The sequence below is a fragment of the Lycium barbarum genome, chromosome 1 (assembly GCF_019175385.1).
Source record: "Lycium barbarum isolate Lr01 chromosome 1, ASM1917538v2, whole genome shotgun sequence".
Classification (NCBI taxonomy): Eukaryota; Viridiplantae; Streptophyta; class Magnoliopsida; order Solanales; family Solanaceae; genus Lycium; species Lycium barbarum.
Window position 1 is genome coordinate 28,922,122 of NC_083337.1, and position 17,047 is coordinate 28,939,168.

At 38.2% G+C, this 17,047-nt stretch overlaps 1 long non-coding RNA gene across 3 annotated transcripts; it reads right to left on the bottom strand.

Annotated features, from left to right (window-relative positions):
- Positions 1-2,144: 2,144 nt before the first annotated feature.
- On the bottom strand, positions 2,145-16,672 carry LOC132633666 (uncharacterized). 3 transcript variants are annotated; one of them, XR_009579736.1, is made up of 4 exons: positions 16,469-16,672; positions 16,071-16,259; positions 4,815-5,286; positions 2,145-2,601 (listed from the first exon to the last, which is right to left on the bottom strand). It is a non-coding gene; the product is annotated as an uncharacterized LOC132633666 (long non-coding RNA). The 3 variants fall into 3 exon arrangements; XR_009579731.1 differs by lacking the exon at positions 4,815-5,286 and having other exon boundaries at positions 16,071-16,254; XR_009579730.1 differs by lacking the exon at positions 4,815-5,286.
- Positions 16,673-17,047: the final 375 nt, after the last annotated feature.

Here is a 17,047-nt window from a genome sequence, read left to right on the forward strand (position 1 = left end):
CAATCAGGATTTACGCCACTTAATATTATGTTCATATCATGAAATTTGAACTTAAAAGAGAGCAGCACTAACCTTGCTATGAACATTGTATTAGGTGGTGGAAATCTCGATCGTGTCTTGCATTTGAATTTTGGATTTATTATACTCCCAGATGGGCCCTAAGGCAGTACTAGAAGAAAGTTATTGGTTATGGTTGATCGCTCTTCACTATTTCATTTTAGATTTTGGTCGATAAAGTTCCCACCGTGAAGATTTCTCTTGGATCTGTTGCTACCTTCAACAATTCAATCTCTCGCACCATCGACAAGATCAAGGCTGATCTTCACTTTCTATTGGTCTTCTTGTATTAGTTCTATATCTCACAAAACTATCTGACGTTTATTATTTTACTATTTGAAAGAATTATGAATTTATTCATGAAATAGTAATATATTAAATTATAGAACTCATAATGTTGATTGATTATTTACTTTTAAGGAGGTAATATGTGTAGTTTGATAATATTGTTTAAGACATTGTATTTTGTTTGCAAGTTAAGATATATAATTGATTTGTATCTCATGATAACTTTATATCACGCTCAAAAACCCTGGTGAGAGACCGGCACTTAGTGCCTTAACTTGACTGAGCAAATCATGATCGATGAATCTGATAAGTTTGAAAACATTTGAAACGAATTATATAATATAAATCTTTCCATAAAGCTTTTTTTGTATAAAACTGTGAAATACTTTTTCTTCAAAACATGCATTTAATAAGAGCCAGACAACTATAAACCCATGACATTAAAATATTTATAGCATGAGTGACAATAGTTTATGAAGTCTCTACTACATGATCTGAGCTAAATAGAAATGTCGGGAAAAGCCCTTAGCATACCCAAAACTACTATACAAATAGCATATGACATGATAAGACCCTGACTAGTAGTAGGGCTCACTAACTACAGTTGATAGTCTAAATGTAATGCTTACTGAAGGAGTATGTCCCCTAAACGTCTGTACCTACATCGTGAACAGTGCCCACGACAAATAAAGGGGCATAAGTATTATGGAATAATACTTGTTTGTAAGACATAAATAACAAAATAAAAGGATAACCCTGACATGAAGTAAACTTAAGGAAGAGATTGTTACACCTTGGAAATTTCGTGTCGTTTGAATTTATGGGTAAACTAACACAAACCTAAAGTGGAAATGAAACCGTTATAAGGTTAAGGAGGGTATCTAATAATTCTAAGTATGTACCTTAAGGTTTCGGAGTCATATGAATCGGGGAAAGTAAGTTTGTTAAAGAAATTGGAGTTTGAGTCATGTTTTGGGAAGATTTTGTATCATTTCAGTTATACGTTGCTTAGAATTTCCTTGAGGGGGAGCTAAAGGGCCCCTTAGATGGTTAATGAAGTTTTATGAAAGTGAAAAGAAGGTTCCGTAAGGATTGGAGGTCAAACGAATCGAAAAGAACGCATTTTCGCGAAAATCGGAGTTTGTAGAACAGTCGGCCGCAAACTGAGTTTCCTGCGCAGCAAACTGGCCGCAAACTCACCAAATGGGTAGCCTTCACTTCCCAACTCCTCCCCAAGGAGAGGAGGGGATATGCAGTCGCATATCCAATATGCTGAGCCGCATCTCCACTGCAAATTGATCCTGGGGGGGGGGGGGGGGGGGGCGACTTTGACACCTTTTTAAATCCCTAAATTTTATTTCATTTCGTCCAATTTCTATAAATCAATTGAGAGATTCAAGATTTTTTTCCAAAAGATTTATTTGAGTATACATCCAAAAACTTCTGAGTGGTTCGTTGTATTTTGTTAATAAGACCTCATAATGCTATTGCACAACGTATTGATATGCCTAGCGCACATGCATCAAACTGGTTTTTCACTTCCTAAACTTCCTCTTCCTCTTTTACAATTAATAATAGTAATAGTTACATGACAACTCAAGTTTGTTCTTCATAAAATATCTATCTATCTACTTATATTATATTAAAAAATGAGAACCCCAATACTAAAAAAATTGATTTCTAAAGGACTGTGTCTTTTTAATAAATACTCCTAATAACTAAATGTTCTCTATCATGCCCAAAATCTGAGGAGCGATATCGGAACACGGTGCCTTACTTGACCCCCAGCATACCATCTGTAACTCATGAACTCTAGACATACATATAACAATTTGGGCCAAAAAGGCCAACTATAAGTAAAACATGACATCTCAGGCCGATAAGGCCGAAATCTTGAACTCTGTAAATGACAGACATCTCTTTGAATGGGATCATCCCAATGTATATACATAACATATCTGCATGGGCTGACAAGGCCACTTCACATATACAAACAACAAAACCCAAAACAAGATATAAAAAAGAGCTGACAAGGTCACCATGCTGATATACTGAATATACAGGAAACGTCTACAATCCTCCAAGAAGATCAAACTATATTGTGGTTGGGACAGGGTTCCAGCCTACCCATCATCTCCATATACACAAAGCAATACTAACTCTGGACCTGGTAACTCCTGATGAAGTGGAGCTTACCAATCAAGCAAATACTCTACATTATCTACTGGGAAGGTCTCTCTATCTGTCTATCAGAACCTGCAAACATGAAATACAACGCCCCCAGTAAAGGGACGTCAGTATGAATAATGTACCGAGTATGTAAGGCAATTGAATAACTGAAACTGATATATGAAATCAACTGAGAATCAAAGATAATCTAGAATTACACTTACCTACTCGGACTCATCTCTTATATAATATAATAATATAGCTATCTCTGTTTGACCTTATATGGCTCGGTATATCTCTGTGTAATAATAGTATATCTCTCCAGCTCATAGGCCGGACATATCTCTACAGCTCATAGGCCGGACATACAGATAGTATATCTCTCCGACTTATAGGCCCGACATATCTCTCCAGCTCATAAGCTGGGCATACATATAATATATCTTTGTATAGCCCCGAAAACAAATGTATGCAATTATGCTGTAAATGATATTTAAACCTAACCCTAGAGCTCATGAATATAATAATGTATAAGTAAAACGTTGCTGGAAGGATATGAATTAAAATACTAGAACACTCTATACTCGTCTTACAGTACTGCGCGACATCTCAACTTATCTGAATATGTTGTTAGACCGTGGAACTATCATATTGTTCTATCATCATGTACTGGATCTGATTACTTACTTCTATTAAGTCATATACCCCTTAGGCTACATTGAGATGCAAGAGTGGCACTTACGTGGTCCACTGGAGACCGTCCGTAATGCTCACTTACAATCATGCATATCTAGTGGCTTGTAGGCGTTACATAATAGACCATGCGTACGGCTCACAACACTCGGGCTGGACTGTGCGTGCTACCGAGACCATCCACATCAACCCTTATAATGGACATATGCATTCATAGACCGTCATAGGGCTAATTATACATATTGTACACCTACACGTTCATAGTCCGTCCGAAGGGTTCGTATCTTATACATCATCATACAAGTGTCAATCGACGTCTATAAGTTAAGCTCTGATCTCTATGCTCACAACCTTACAAGTAACTTGCTATCGCTAACTACTTACGATCTCATTAAACCTCTTACGATCATTCTTATTCATATTCCACTTTTACCTTACCACTGAGGAGTCGTAAAACTTCTTCAGGGAAAATATTTCTAGTTTGTTTTAACATTTTAATCTGATTTTAGAATTATATACCCTTCTGTGAGCTATGTGATACCTATAGCTCAGTTGTCTAATTATATAAACCATTATGCGATGTGTAACAATAAGTGGATTTTCCTGTTACCATTTTATAACCTTTTTCTTAACTTGTATCTCTCTTAGTTCAACTTATGAAATTGTTAATTAATGCACAAGAACCTACATGCTCACAATCTATCGGTTCATAGTCTCACTATGAAATTTAGCTTGTTCTGTAATCTCTATGACGCAATAGGAAACATGTCTTCATTTAACTCTTTCTTGCCTTATGCATAGTCTCCTTTGACTTAGGAGAGCTTCGTGGTTTCTTATCAATCTCATAACCCTATAACTATATATGTATTGATGAATTCTGGATATTGCAATACTTTATGGGTCGCACTCATTCTTCATATTCTGTAAGTTATGTAATTCCCTGAACTCATTGTACTACTCGTATATAGCTTATTATGCTTAACTCTCAACTTCTTAGTATGGCAAGGCACTAGACTCTTGGAAGCTCTATTTGCCGCTAGAGGTTAATTCGAGTGAATTACCAGTTCGAAAGACTCATCTTTATCATACTACTATTCATAGTCCCGTAGACGAATCTCAACTCTCAGGCTGAAATACACACATCAAATCGTCCCTTAAATATCTCATAAGGAGGACGTAATTTCTAGAACCATACCAAAAAGATGAAAGGAAATCTTACATACTTTCAATCATAGCCGTCCTTGATAACTCTGCAAGTCTCACTAATATGCTTGTCTACAAGATGGAAGCACAACCTTTTATTAACATAAGAAGCATAACGATAGCCGACAAGCGGCAACTAGCTTATACGAAATTGGACAGCACCTCCTCTTTTTTCCACTACTTTCCGCAAGCTCAAAACAACACAAGAAACACATTAAAAACATCATATGCAAGTTACTCCATCAATTTCTAGCAAAAACATAGCTCAATAACACCTCAAAACAGTCCACACGCCACAAGCCCCTCAACTACAACTTTAAACCTTTATTTCACAAGTTTTTAATCAAACCACATTTCAAAGACTTCATTAAACTCTTATATATGTAGGAGAGGGTGAGTCTTACCTTAGAAGCACAAAAATCATCCCCCCTTACACCTTACTTCAACTTGAAGTAACTTCAATCTCACCACAACAAGCTAAGAATGTCACGTCCCAAATTGGGGAACGTGCGGGCACCTAGCCTTTTCCCACCTGGTAGGCGAACCCATCACTTATCACAATTCAAATTAAAAATAAAGTAAACCCAACCATGGAATTCATATATTAAGTCTAGAATAGATAAGTAAATAAGTGACGAAATAATACAAATAATCCTAAGTAATCTGGTCTAGGGTCGTACAAGAGCCACTACTACAAATACTACGAGTCTGAATATAGTCTGAAAAGTGGAATACTATCTCGGAATATCAAAATAAGACAAGTAAATAAGAAGAGGCATCTGAGCTGCGAATCGATCCATGTGCTCACCCTAGATGCTCGTTAGCAAAGCCTCAGGAATCAGCCACGAGGACAGGAAGTCGACCCTATCACATACTCTACACTCATAAAAGAATGCAGCAAGGTAGTATCAGTAGCTAACCATATATAAAGGAAGAGACCAAAAGATAAACATGCTCACAATCAAGTATCAATCAACACAGTCCAATAATATTATCACAAGTACAGAAAAATCATAACCAAATCATAGTCTATGGTGAAGCACCTAAACACAAGTTTGCCAAGTTTTCGACAATTCCCCAGAATGATCACAACCCCAAGTACAACCCACGAACCCGATCAATAGATGCAAAATGAGATGATAATGATGAATGCATATGCAATGTAATGATACACACACGCTCCAAACGGAATACCTCCAAGCCTTGATAGTCATGACCCATGGGGAACCCGCGAAGTCCAAGTGTCTGCTGCGGCGCATAGCAGGATTCAACATATATACATATATATATATATATATATATATATATATATATATATATATATATATATATATATATATATATATATATATATCTGTGTGTGTGTGTGTGTGTTGTCGAACGTGCAACCCGGTCCAAACTATGTATAATATATGTTGCAGCGCGCAACCCGATCCAATATATGTGTAAAATATGTTGTGGCACGCAACCTGATCCAAATGCATGAATATGAATGATGCATGAATGATATCAATGCCAATAAGAATCTATCTATATCAATTGTGCCATACATGGACACATATCACGACAATCTATCAATATCAATTGTGCCACACATGAGCCCCTATCACAATATCACGAATTAATTACATCCTTCCTCTTTACAAGACAATACCAAATAAATGAGAGATATGGGTTCACAATCATGATAAGGCAACTCAACAGCAAGTCAAGTATCACGCACGTGGCAACAAGCCAATACATCACAACAAAGCAACAAGCCACAATCAAACAACACTATCAACCTAAGTAATCCATCCCAACTTCATACCTGAAGGCGCAACATGATTTATCCAACAATCACTAACTCTAAATAGGCTTTTCTAACCGAAGTCTAACCATAAGATAAGCCGTAACCTACCTGGTAGCCGAGTTGGAGCCACGAACAGTCACACCTTTTCTTTGCCTTTTTGGAGAGCCTCCAAATACTCAAAGTATATCCATAATATAATTCTAAGTTAGAAATTAGGAAGAACAATACCCATATTGCTAGGCTATCTTTCGAATCAAAATCAACTATGGAAAAAGGGGGAAACGAGCCTACAAGGGTAAAATGGGTATTTTGAAAGTGAAATCAGTAACCCAACATTCTAGAAGTTCAATTCTACTATTCAATTGCTAGGTTAACTCAAAAATAGGTCAATTACATCATTCAAGTCAAAAACCCTAATTTGGGTATAAACCCTAACTTTCAATCTTCAATTTCATCAACAATAATGGAAGATTCAAGCCTATTAGTTACTAAATCATCAAATTCCATACTTAGATTAGGAAAATCCCCAAACAATTCCATTTAGAAAGACTTAAACTCAAATACTGAAATAGACATCAAAACACATCTTTCCTCTTAAGTTCTATAGAAATTCTAGCATGGGTTCAAGCTTATGAAAGGTGAAGAAATGAATTCTAACTTACCCACAAGAGAAATCAGCCAAGAACGCTTCAAATCACCTCAAAAGATGCTTAGGAACAATATGAAGTGATTGAAAATGAAGGGTTTTAACTAGGCATTAAATAGGTGTTACACCCCGGAAAATTTTGCGTTACCGAGACTGTCGACGGCTTAGTATGAGCTCAAGGGAGAGCAAAGTTATACAAGGATTAGGGATGAAGATTATATTATCTGAGTATAAGAATATATATGTGACATTTGGAGATCGTATGGAGTGAATCAGTTAACAAGTTACTTGATGATAGCCCTCGTAACCATAAGTTAAGGTGGGGTCCACATGTCGGGATTTTATAAAGGACATATGAAGAGATATATGGGTAGTACATGGAAAGTTAAGCAAGTCCTAAGAAGGACCCTTAAGCCAAATATGGGCATAAGCCCTCCAAAAGGATGATTTAAAGATACGTTTTCGGATGACCAGACTTGGAGGGGCCAAAACGCTATTATAAGTTTGAAATTTGGAAAAACACAAAGAATGAAAGTTGTAGATAAATGAAATAGTTTTCCAACCATAGGTCGTGGGCCCTCACACGATGTCGGGATCAAAAGTTATGGCCATTTTAAGAGCAAGACCCTAAGCTGTCAAAAGGGCTCCGCGGACCCCACATGAATAAGTCGGTGGAACCGACCTAACAGGGGTATAAATACCCCATCAACCTCATTTTTTCAGCATAATAACATTCTCAAAGGTCCTAGAAAATTCTCTACACCTCCCCCAAAAATTATAGTCCGATAAATCAAGAATTTAACAAGATTACGCCAAACTAGTCCGTGAAAGGTGATTGTTCTTGCTTCTACTTAAGTGTGGCGTTGGAGAAAATTGATGTGGCTGAGTTCCTTCAAGTATAAGGTATGTTATTCATCCCATCTCTTATGTTGAGTTTATTTGAAGGTCTAGCAAGCCTTGAAAATGAAAATAGTCATGGAAGAAAGGTCATAAAGTGTTGTGTTGTAGTTGTTGTGTTTATGGGTTGTTTTGAACATGTTGTGGCCGTGTGGATGGGCTGATATATGCGTATAAAAAAATGGTATCTAACATTGTTGGTGTGTTAATGATATTGTACTCCTTGATTGGGATGGAAGAAAGTGTATGTTGTTGTTGTATATGGAGAAAAACATCGTGTGGGATGTTTATGGAATATATTGGTATGAATAATGTTGTTGTTGATGTTGGTATTATTGTTGTTGTTGATTGGTTGCTGAATTATAATTTTGGGATAGGCATATAAACAGGGGAAATGCTGCCGAAATTTCGGCAGATTATAAATGAATTTATTCGAAGGACTAAGATAAGCGTATAACGATGAGTCTAATGATTGTGTAAATCCTCTTGAATGTAGACTAGCGAGCTTGGACAAATAAGCATAGCTAATAGGAGGTGGAACATGTATGTTAAGGCTCGTCCCTTTCTTTCAAAGGCATGATTCTGATGTTATGACTTCATAAATGTTTCCATATCTTCCTTGTTTTCAAAAGTTAGATGCTTATGATTCCAAGGCATGATTCTCTTCCCGATAACTCGTAAATGTTTTTCCAAAGTGTCCGTATTCTCCCAAAATAGAGGTTTATGATTTTGTAAGCTCTTATGACAACAACGATGGATATGTTTTATAATGACAATGATGATGTCAAGGATGAGAATATTTCTATGATGAGAATGATTTCATGTTTAAAGGTTCCAAGTTTACGATTTCAAAGACGGTATAAGAATGTTGAGCTATCTCTTGATTTCCCAATTTTATTCATGGATGACGACTATTTTTAAAGATTCTAAAGTATATGATTTGACGCCTTATGAGATTTGTGATCTTATTCTACGTTCTCTTAATGTTATCCTACGTTGATAGTCTCACCTTATAATAATTGTTCCTTCAAGGTGAGACAAGGCCACAATGACTATTCCATAATATATTATCGGAGGTTACCGACCTTACGTCACTCCGATAGATAAATGACTTTCTTTGGGCTCTCCTGCATGCTGCTATATGTATATGTATACGGGGAAGATGGGAAAAAGGGCCAGAGCGCTATAGACGCTGGGATATGCACACGATACATGTATCTGTATATGACATGATATCATCCCGGACGCGGGATGCCCGGACGCAGGATATATGTGGCTAAATAGATCGGAGCCGACGCCTCGGCAACATGATATGTTTTATTTTCTATATATATATATATATATATATATATATATATATATATATATATATATATATATATATGAACAAGAAATGTTTTTCAAAGGAAGTATTACTATGTATATATGTGGATCGGGCTGCACGTTCCGCAGCACTCAGCATGCATGGTACCGCCAAAAGGCATTCATTGTACAGGTTACTCTTTTATCTTACGGTATGCCCTATATGTCTATTCTGTTATTATTCATACATTACATCCCTTACTATGTTACTATTCATGCCTTACATACTCAGTACATTGCTCGTACTGACGTCCTTTCTTGTGGACGCTGCGTTTCATGCCACGCAGGTGTATACAGATGTGTAGAGGACATTGCTAGGAGCTGTTCCAGCTGGGTTGGCGAGCTCCATTTCCTTCTGGAGTGTTGCCGAGTCAGAGTATCTATGTTACGGTATATTGATTTATGTTAGAGACTTTGAAGACAGAGTCACGTATATAGTATGTCATCCTTGCAAGCGGCTCTGTAAGCCGATGTATCATTATGCATTATGTTACAAACGTCATATGATTATATATTTTACTTGAGTTGAGAAAGACGAAAGGAATGTTTTTTAAAGGCTTTCATTCTGCATTTCATTTTATGATTTAAGAGTCCAGTGAGATTAAGAACATAACGAAAACCAACGGAGTTTGCTCGGCTCTGAAAATGGGGTCGGGTGCCCATCATACCCTATCAAGATTGGGGTGTGACAAATGGATTCTAGTCCCGTCATTCGCTGCAGCGGGCGAACCGTCCGTTACATATGGCCCGCCACTGCGGCCTACACTTTGCTGCAATGAGTCCGCCACAGAGGACTACCAACTGTTGTAGTAACTCACCTCAATCCCCTTAAACAATCCGTAGCGGACCAGGCCTCACTACAGCGGGTCCGCTACACCGCAACTGGTGCCGCTACGGCGGAGACCATAGACTTGAATTTCCTGGTTTTTCACTATCTCAATCCCGAAATCTAACAATCACTCGAGACTTCACAGATACAAACCAGACATGTATTCACACATAAAAACAGGCTACGGAGTCACTCGCGATCTCGGAATTCCCAATGGAGGTCTGTTTGACCGGATCAACACCCAATGGCCAAATACTAACTTTCCAACCAATAACCCGAAACGCTCCCAAGTTCCTTGGGAGTCGAACCAAACATCCCACCAAGTCACAATTGACCATCCGAACATCTCCAAATTGACAGATTTCCGAACAAGGTCCGTTTACTCAAAAGTCTACTATTGGTCAAACATTTTTTGCTTTAAGGCTCTATTTCACAAAAGACATCATAAATATCGCCTGATCACCTCGGGAATCGTACCACCCATCCCCGCGGGTCTAAATCATACTAATAGGGCTCAGGGAATGGTCAACAGGGTAGATGGGTCAAAAGTCCTATAATGACCTAACGGGTCGTTATAAAGAACAAGCTTTCTCTTACACTTTTATGATCTCCAAGGGAAAACCAATTTGATTTCTTTTAGAACGTTACTTAGATTATAGGGAGATGTCTTGGGAGTATTTTAGAGGTGTTTAGGATCAGAAATTGTAGGCAATAAGGTCCCAAAGACGTTCCACCGCTTTATATAAAACTGGATAAGTTTCCGCCGACTATGTGGGTCTCAAAGGGGGTTACCTGCGTAGTCTCATAAAAATGCAAATATCTCTCTACTCTGATGTCGTATCGACAAAAGCTTTAATGCATTGGAAACCAGACTCATAAAGCTTCAATTTGATGGGTGGGCCACCACTTAACTCCAAGTATATTGGTAGAAAAGCTCAGTGACATCTGACCCAAATTTCAAGGAACTTATGAACGTAACTTGCGACGATCTTTGTCGACTTCCGTTTTACAACTTGCTTGATATCAAAACTTAACAAACGAATATTATATGATTAAAATGCCTCATAACATGAACTACTTACCATGTTAATCACCCCTAGTCTTACCCCAAAATTACTAGTTATAATATTCCTAACTTGCCGACTTTCGACGAAACTTATTTTCTTCGATTCATTTAACGTCTAAACCTTCCAACAGTGCTATACGTGGTTTTAAACACTTATAAACTTGAGAATAGTATTTCTCTCTGAGCTTACATCGACTAACGTACGATGCACTTCAACGTACAAAGTACTGGATGTAACATCATTCCCCCCTTGAGAACATTCGTCCTCGAATTTTAAACTTACACACATACTAGTCTAGTGGCTCAACGAGCTTACACTGAAGCTCTCGTATAGTGCCTACTATCTAGGCAATTATTCTTGTGAGCATATCTGAAAATCATAGTATTCCCCCCTTTAGGCTTCTTTCTCACACTATAACTTATCGTTAAAACTCTTTCGAACTTACGATTTTTGCTATATTCCATCTCATGATCTATGCCATTCTAATCTTATAACTCAATCGTAACTAAGCAGTTTATGTTTCATCATAATTTGCACCTTGGTTAGTATAACTAGCTTCCCTCATTTGACCAAAAGTTATTCCTACATTCCTTATCAAACATGTATTAACCTAAGCCCTTTATTGCTATCTCGTCATAATTCATCTTAAGGCAACACCTTCTAACTTCATATACCATTCTAAATGTTCCAATCTTTCTAGTACATCCTCTATTCTTAGCCGATCATATAAGATACGAATGCTTTACTACTACATAACCTTATTTATTGAAAATGATAACATACCTAGGTGCCTTTATGACGGTGACTCAATGTGTATTGTTGTCTCCCTATCCTAATGTCGGGCAATCTCACGCTATGTACCCTGGGATTCCACATCTAAAACAAGAATCTAAGCTCGTAGGCATGGTCTAGTATGTCTCCTCCTGCACTGCTGGTAACATAGCGGAGACGACGGTATTTGTCTAGTACTTTCCTAACCCTGCACTCCTTGTGCCATCGATCTGTGACTTGCCCCTGATGGGCCACCTTGGTCATATCTAGAACCATGACATCCGTATGAACTATTTCCCATTTGGGCTGCGGACTGACCCCTTCTCATTGACTTTTTCTGGGACCTACTTAATGGATCTCCATAATATCTAATTACCTTACTCCTCTTACTTTGTTGTTCACCTCGAACTTGGTCTATCTACTGCTGCTGTCTATGCTCTTTTAGGTTGTGAAAAGGCTTGAATACGTTAAATATCCATATTGTCATTCAAAGGTTCCTTGGGGCAATCATCTATCAGATGCGGCTAAAGACTCGCTATAAATCGATGTTCTCTGGATTGCATCATATCCACAATCGATGGAGCATATCTGGCCAATGAGTCAAACCGAAGACTATATTCTCGAACAATCATATGGCCCTGTTTAAGGGCCAAGAACTGATCAACTCTGGCCTCCAGAATCTCCAGTGGAAGGTAATGATCTAGGAAAGTCTCTGAAAACTCTCCCTACTCAGCTAGGGGTCCGGTCCCCTAGACCATTCCCATGCCTCATACCATAGAACCACTATACCTCACAGCCTAAACCCTGTCAATGCTGCTACCTCAATCCCCTGAGCATGCATGACTTTGAATATTCTGTACAGCTGATTAATGAAATTCTGAGGACGATCATCCAGATTTGTCCCTGAGAACTCTGCGGGACTTAACCCGATAAACTCTCTAACTCTAGAACTTCCCGGCCCTTATGGGGGTCCCGTATTAGCTGGCACTCTAGTCTGTTGCTAAGCCTGAGCGACTACTAACTGCGTCAATAACTGTATTGCTATTTGGTATCCTGATCTGATGAAACTGAGGCAGGAACTATAAATGTTGGAGCTCTATAAGGCTCCTTAGGTACTGGTGGGGGGGATAACCTAGAAGGAGACTCATCCCGATTCTCAAATTGATCAACATCAGTCAGCAGTGGCTTACTCGTACTCACCCTCTCAACTACTTTAGCCTTCTGGCTAGTTGCATTTTTTCCTGTCACATGCATATCTATACAACATAATCAGACATGAGTTATATTCGACTTTTTATGACTTAGCTCCGTAGCACGATGCGGATCCGAAAGATGGGTAACCAATTTCTAAATGCCCTGTAGCCTCCTGATTATAAATGTCGTGCAGAACACATTCATAAGTAAGGCTCTACTAGACATGAATTTGTAGACTCCCTAAGACACGACCTGCTCTGATACCAATTTTGTCATGCCCCAAATCTGGGGAGCAAGACCAGGACCCAGTGCCATACTTGACCCCGAGCGTACCATCTATAGCTCATGAACTCTAGACATACATACAACAATTTGGGCCAATAAGACCAACTGTAAGTAAAACATGACATCTCAAACCGATACAACTGAACCATGAAACTCTGTAAATGACAAACATCTCTCCAAATGGGATTATCCCAATGTATACATAACATATCTGAACAGCCCGACAAGGCCACTTTGCATATCTGCAAATAGCCAAACCCAAAACAAGATATAAACGAGGGACAAAAAGGACACCATGATGATATACTGAATATACAGCACACGTCTACAAGCCTCTAAGAAGATCAAACTATACTGTGATTGGGATAGGGCCCCAGCCCCCATCATCTCTATATACACAAAGAAATACTAACTATGGACCTGGTAACTCCGGATGAAATGGAGCTTACCAATTAGTTGATACTCTGCACTGTCTACTGAGAAGGTCTCTCTGCCTGTCTATAAGAACCTGCAGGCATGAAATACAGCGCCCCCGACAAAGGGGCGTCAGTACGAATAATGTACTGAGTATGTAAGGCAACTGAATAACTAAAACTGATATATGAAATCAACTAAGAATTAAAGATACTCTGGTATTACATTTACCTGCTCTAACTCATCTCTTATATAATATAATAGTATAGCTATCTCTGTCTGGCCTTATGAGGCTCGATAATTCTCCCCGTGAAGAAGTGATGGTGTAATACTGAAATAGGACTTAGATTCTCGAAAGGTAACATCCATGCTGACGAAGGTTCTCTGGGAAGGAGGATGATAACATTTGTACCCTTTCTGTGTTGGAGAATACCCAATAAAGACACACTTAAGAGTTCTAGGATCAAGTTTTTCGGAGTTCCTAGTGTGAACAAAGCAAACACATCCAAATATCTTAGGAGGAACAATTTAGTTATTTCTACCCTTTAAAGCTCCCAAAGGACTCTAAAAGTTGAGAGTTTTAGGTGGCATTCTATTGATGAGGTAGGCAGCTACTAGAATGGCATCTCTGTGTAATAATAGAATATCTCTCCAGCTCATAGGTCGGGCATATCTCTCCAGCTCATAGGCCGAGCATATCTCTCCAGCTCAAAGGCCAGGCATATCTCTCCAACTCATAGGTCGGGCATATCTCTCCAGCTCATAAGCCGAGCATATATATAGTATATCTCTGTATAGCCCCGAAGGCAAATGTATGCAATGATGCAGTAAATGATATGTATACCTAACTCTGGAGCTCATGAATATACATAATATATAAGTAAAACTTTGCTGGAAGGATATGAATTAACATACTGGAACACTATATACTCGTCTTACCATACTGCGGGACATCAACACTATATACTCGTCTTACCGTACTGCGGGACATCTGAACTTGTATGAATATGCTTTCATACTGTGGAACTATCATACTATTTTGTCATCGCGTACTGGATTTAATTACATACATCTGTTAAGTCATATGCCCCTTAGGCTACATTGAAATGAAAGAGTAGCGTATTGCGTTTCAGTGGAGACCATCTGTAAGGCTCACTTACAATCATGCATATCTAATGGCTTGTACATGTAACATAATAGACCATCCGTACGGCTCACAACACTCGGTCTGAACTGTGTCCGACTGAGACCTTCCACATCAACCCTTATAATGCACCTATGCGTTCATAAACTGTCCATAGGGCTAATCTTACGTATTGTGCACCTACGGGTTCATAGTCTGTCTATACGGTTCATATCTTATACATTATCAACTTTATAATAATATGCAAGCGTCAATTGACGTCTATATGTTAAGCTCTGATCTATATGCTCACAAACTTATAAGTAACTTACTGTCGCTAACAACTTATGGTCTCATTAAACCTCTTGCGATCATTCTTATTCGTATTCCACTTTTACCTTACCACCGAGGAGTCGTGTAACTACTTTAGAGAAGGCATTGCTGGCTTGTTTTAACATTATAGTTTGATTTTAGATTTATACGATTCCACCCATCTGTGAGCTATGTGATACCTATAGTTCATTGGTCTGATTATACAAACCATTATGCGATGGGTCACAATAAGCGGATTCGTCTATCACCGTTTTATAACCATTTTCTGAACTTGTATATCTCTTAACTAAATTTACGATCTATTTTAGGAAATGCTACGATTCTTTTTTTTTATAAACTATGTAATAGGTTTAGCTTGTTGAATTGCTTATATGAAATTGTTAATCAATGCACAAGAAGCTGCGAGCTCACAATCGCTCGGTTCATAGTCTCATTACGGAATTTACCCTGTTCAGTAATCTCTATGACTCAATAGGCAACATATGCCGCAATTTAACTCTTTATTGCCTTATGTATTGTCTCCTTTGACATAGGAGTAACACAACCAACTTCGTGGTTTCTTATCAATCTCGTAACTATTTAACTATATATGTATTAATGAATTCTGGATATTGCGATACTTTACGGGTCGCACTCATTCTTCATATTCTGTAAGTTATGTAATTAGCTTAACTCATCGTACTACTCTCATATAGCTTATTCTACTTAACTCTTAACTCCTTAGTACGGCAAGGCGCTAGACTCTCAGGAGATCTATTTGCTGCTAGAGGTTAATCCGAGGGAATTACTACTAGGAACGACTCATCTTTATCATACCACTATTCATAGTCTTGTAGACGAATCTCAACTTTTAGGCTGAAATGCATACATCAAATCATCCCCTTGAATATCTTATAAAGGGGACGTAAGTTCTGGAATCATGCCAAAAGGATGAAAGGAAATCTTACATGCGTTCAACCATAGACGTCCTTCACAACTCCACAAGCGACTCACCAATACACTGGTCTACAAGATGGAAACACAATCTTTTATTAACATAAGAAGCATAACCATCACTGACAAGCGGCAACTTGCTTATACAAAATCGAATAGCACCTCCCCTCTTTTCCTCTACTTTCCGCAAGGTCAAAACTACACTAACAACACAAGAACAACATTAACAACATCATAATAAAGTTACTCCATCAATTTCCAGCCAAAACATAGCTCAGTAACACCTCAAACATTTCAAACGCCACAAGAACCTCAACTATAACTTTCAACCTTTATTTCACAAGTTCTTAATCAAACCACACTTCAAAGACTTCATTAAACTCATATATATGTAGGAGAGGGTGAGTCTTACCTTAGATGCACAAAACTCATCCCGCCTTACACCTTATTTCAGCTTGAAGTAACTTTAATCCACCACAACAATGAAAGAACAAGCTTTTTCTTACACTTTTATGATCTCCAAGGGAAAACCACTTTGATTTCTTGTAGAACTTTATTTAGATGAGAGGGAGATGTCTTAGGCGTATTTTGGAGGTGCTTAGGATCAGAAATGGTGAGAAATGAGGTCCCAAAGATGTTCCACCGCTTTATATACAACTGGATAAGTTTCCACCGACTATGTGGGTCCCAAATGGGTCTACCTGCGAAATCTCACAAAAACGCGAATATTTCACTACTCTGATGTCGAATCGACGAATAGTTTAATGAGATAGAAACTAGACCCTTGAACGTTTATTTTGGTGGGTGGATCACCCCATATATCAAAGTAGATTGGAAGAAAGGCTCAATGACATCTTACCCAAGTTTCAGCGAACTTATGAATGTAACTTGCGACGACCTTTGTCGACTTCCGTTTTACAACTCGCTTGACTTCAAAACTTAACATACGAATATTACACAATTCAAATGCCTCATAACATGACCTCCTTAT